Source organism: Mus musculus, chromosome 2, assembly GCF_000001635.26.
Source record: "Mus musculus strain C57BL/6J chromosome 2, GRCm38.p6 C57BL/6J".
NCBI classification, from domain to species: Eukaryota; Metazoa; Chordata; class Mammalia; order Rodentia; family Muridae; genus Mus; species Mus musculus.
In genome coordinates, this window is record NC_000068.7 from 170,478,618 (window position 1) to 170,482,956 (window position 4,339).

A 4,339-nucleotide genomic window follows, 5' to 3' on the forward strand; every position below is an offset into this window, starting at 1 on the left:
AGAAAATTCAAACACAGACAGATCAAAATCTCCTGCCCAGCATCCCACAGTGAAGAACCGGGGTTCAGAGCAAAGCTACCTGCTTCTGCACTCACCCCGGCTCCTAGCAGAACTGCTGGTCTGTTCCTCACTGTGTTTGAGATCTATGACATTGACACAATTTCAGAGAAGCTGCATGTCTGTCTGTCGGTCGGTCAGTCAGTCTGTCTCTTCCTCCCACCCCCCCCCCCCCACACTTCCTAAGTCATGCTCATAGTGTCTAGACAGCCACACCCAGGACCAGATCTTGGCTTCTGAAAGCCATTTTCCACTGAAACAAACTTGGACCTTTTAAAAGGGGAAAGGCTTCCTGGGCTAGGACCGGTGTAGAAAAATGGATCATGGTATCTTCTTGTCCCTGGAGATGGAGGGGCTCAAAAAATGCAGCACATTGAGTGCTCACTGGGATCTATTTGAAGAGATCATACTGGCTAAATCAGGACAATCTGAGCGTTAAAAGGAATGACAGTGACAGATTACAGCTCACTTAACCACAAACACCTCAGCAAGTTAACCCTGATGGACGCTCCTGACAGAATGCCAGCTGATACCACTGCAGGAATGGACAGACTCAGAGAGACTGCACGTGGGCATCCATCACAGAACCACATGTTGCATGTCAAATTTAATGTGCAGATTTTTAGTTTTTAGTATTTAGCTTAAAATTTAACATAAAACATCAGGACTAAAAACAGTGTGTTAACTGTCTTGATGATTTTCCAGGCGAATTAAAGTTTTAATTGCTCCCAACCCTCTTAGATCTCAGCTAATTTAGAGACACCTGACTATGCTTGTATTCCCTTTACCTCCAGGGCCTGAGCACCTCGTCTGATGCCTTGTCCCTATAAAGGGGTGCACTTCATTTTCATGTCTTTGATCCAGAACGCACGACGTCTGACCCCATTCTTCCTCCGAGTCAAGCCCTAAGCAAGATGCATCCCTAAGCCTCATGGGAAGTATATTAGTCTCCACTTAATAGTGGACACCTCCCATCATATAGCTAAGAAATGGTTTCTCTATGGCAGAAGCCCACGTAAGGTCATCTCTTCTGGAAGCCAGGTTTTCCTCACTACGCCAGCTTGGACTTTGAAGGCCTCGGAAGTAGAGGGTGTTTCTATAGAGCCGAGGGACATTGAGGATTTGGGTTTGGAAATCAGAAAGCAGAGACACGGTTTCTAAGGGTTACAGCAGCCCTCATGCCCTTAGACTGTAGCTCAGGACTCCACACCAACAGCGTTAGAAGAGGCTTGTGCGTCTTTGCATTGAATACAAAACATGTGATTGGGTCAGGGGAAGGCGCCACCCATGAAAACAAAGCACGTGATTGGGTCAGGGAGGCTCCACCCATGTTCCATTCCTACATCCTACAACCACAAGGCAGAGCATCATGAATTCTTCGCTGCATTCTCTGTCATCAGCAGTCTTTTTTTTTTTTTTAAGATTTATTTATTTATTATATGTAAGTACATTGTAGCTGTCTTCAGACACTCCAGAAGAGGGAGTCAGATCTCGTTACGGATGGTTGTGAGCCATCATGTGGTTGCTGGGATTTGAACTCTGGACCTTCGGAAGAGCAGTTGGGTGCTCTAACCCACTGAGCCATCTCACCAGCCCTGTCATCAGCAGTCTTAGGGTTTCTTTACGATGAACAGATACCATGACCAAGGCAACTCTTATAAAGGACAGTATTTCATTTGCTTACAGGTTCAGAGGTTCAATCCATTATCATCAAGGCAGGAGCATGGCAGCAGCATCCAGGCAGGCATGGTGCAGGAGGAGCTGAGAGTTTTACATGTTCATCTGAAGGCTGCTAGCAGAATATTGACTTCCAGGCAGCTAAGGTCTTAAGCCCACACCCACAGTGACACACCTACTCCAACAGAGCCACACCTTCTAATAATGCCACTCTCTGGACCGAGCGTATAGAAACCGTCACAGCATCCCATTTGAGATATGCACCAGAAATGAGGCTGGAGTGGAGTCCATCGCCTGTCTCCCGCTGTGCCTGTGCTGGGGTTGCTGGATTCAGATGAACTTCCTTCTCCAGGGCAGCTCTGTGCTCCCCATAGGAATGACCAATGGACACAGGTTAAAGCTGGTTAAATGGCCATTGCAGCCTATCTAACTCTGCCACCTGCTTGGAAGTTTCTCTACCGATCACTCTCTTTTACCCAGAGGGAGAGTTCATAAACGCTAGTAGTTACTATGATTCTAACTGTCCAGGTCAGGGTTATGTCACCATCCTTGGTGGCCTTCTCATGAGCAGGCAAGGGGTGGCGGGCACTGTCCTCGCCCTAGCTTGACCCTCTGCTGCTTCTTTCCTATCTGTGAGCCTTCTCTGGTCTCTGTGCTCTGCTCCTAGTGGCTGATACCTGTAGTCCTCCTTAAAGACAATCCGTGAGCTGGCCTTGCAACTGTACCTGAATACAGTGAGAGCCAGGCACACCTAGGAGGAAATTCCCATGACACAGCCTAAATTTCAGGACACCAGGAGTCTCGCCCACTCCCTGGTCTGTCTCTAATACTCACCAGGAATCATAGCTTTAATGAGTCCTGTTCCTAGAGTCAGAGTCTGTGGACAGAATCTGCGTCACCTGGCGGAAGCAAGAACTGAGCTCTGCATGGTGTATGGTAAGGGACGGGCAGAGAGTTACAGGGAGGGAGGTGGGGGAAGCACAGTAGGTGCACAAGATTTGGAGGGGGAAATGTTGAAGGAATAGAAGAGAGCGGAGGCGCTGGGAAAGCTGATGTGGGCTGTGTTGGTATCAGGACCTTGGAAATCTGTGACATCACATAGGCAACAGCACAATCCACACACCTGTTGCCAAGGCAACAGCCTCCATATTCCCAGAATCCACTTGGCTCACCTCCCACTTTTACCTGTGGCTATGTCACCATCCATATATAAAGAAAGGCCCCTCTGATCTCTCTCTTCCCCCCCCCCCCCTTCTCTTTCTGCTGCCACCTTGCCATTTTCTCACATGGGACTGTTTGGCCTGGTGTCGTCTTTCTGGAGCCGCGTGATGAACACAGCAGGCTGAGCTACCCAGCTGGTGGATCTACACTTCACGACGCAGGAAAGAGCAGTTTATAGAACTGGATCTTTGTGTTAGAGGACCTGAGGGGCAGCTACTAAGTAATGCGATGGGGGTCAAGATTGGTATGTGAAAAGAGTTGGGCATGCTGGCACATGGCTATAACCCCAGCACTCAAGAAATGCAGGCAGGATTAAAAGTTCAAAAATCAAGCTTGACTTTATAGCACATTTGAAGTCAGCCTGTATTACCCAAGAACAGAGCAGAGTGAGACCAAGAGAAACTGAAAATCAGAGAGGGAGGGCAAGAGGGAGTGTGAGAGATGGAGGTTTAGAGTTTGGGGTGGGGAGAATAGAGAATGCAGAGAAGAATCAGTATTGAGTTGGAGTTATTGCACTGGTCCAGGAGGAAAATAGTGCCTACAGCCAGCATGATGGAATTGCTGGTTAATAATGATTTGAAAGTAAAATATCCTCATGGGCTCGTTTGCTTGGACACTTGGTCCCCAGTTGGTGGCGCTGTTTCAGGAGACTGGACTTTTCAGGAGGTGGGATCTAGGTGGAGGAACGCTAAGGGGTTGGAGACTGTTTCCACTTCTGTCTCACTTTCTTTCTGGTCTGCAGAGGTGTGACCAGCAACCTCACACTCTTCTCGCCCCTGCAGCCTCCCGCTCCTCCTGCCCCTGCAGGGACAGCCACACTCCTGCCTCCACGTTTTCCCATTTTCCCGTCATGAATAACTGTATCCTGCCACTGGGAGCCAGAATAAATCCATCTTCCTTAGGCTGGTTGTTCTCGGGTGTTTGATCAGAATGATCATATATAAACACGGATACTGTGGCGGGGATATGGGCACGAGACTAGCAAGTTGGTAGGAGCAAAACCTGGAAGTTAATTTTGTTATCTTTCAGCCAAGGGGCTGGCAAAATCTTAAGTTTGCTGAGGGGGCTGAGGACTTGTAAAATGGGCACACATTTTCTACTAATAAAACAGAGTTTAAGGTTTTTTTTTTTTTTAATGGTCATATGAAGCACAGAAAAGAGGAAAAATCATTCTTTCAAAAATTCAAAGATGTAAAATACAAGGGCTGGCTATTGGGGTCAGCGGTTAAAAGTGCTTGATCATGGGCGCCTTGACATGAAAGGCAGGAGCTGATAGTGAACTGTCCTCCACCCCCCACAGGTGTGATGTGGCAGGCGTGCCTGCCTAAATAGAGGTAACACAAGCTTTTAGAAAGACAAATACATAAAAATGAGATCTGACGAT

General features: G+C 47.8%; 1 long non-coding RNA gene across 2 annotated transcripts; it reads left to right on the forward strand.

Moving 5' to 3' along the window:
* The first annotated feature begins 2,984 nt into the window (after positions 1-2,984).
* On the forward strand, positions 2,985-3,857 carry Gm40000. Of its 2 annotated transcripts, none has more exons than XR_867042.1 (2): positions 2,985-3,199; positions 3,698-3,857. It is a non-coding gene; the product is annotated as a predicted gene, 40000 (long non-coding RNA). The 2 variants fall into 2 exon arrangements; XR_867043.1 differs by having other exon boundaries at positions 3,738-3,857.
* The last annotated feature ends 482 nt before the right edge of the window (positions 3,858-4,339 follow it).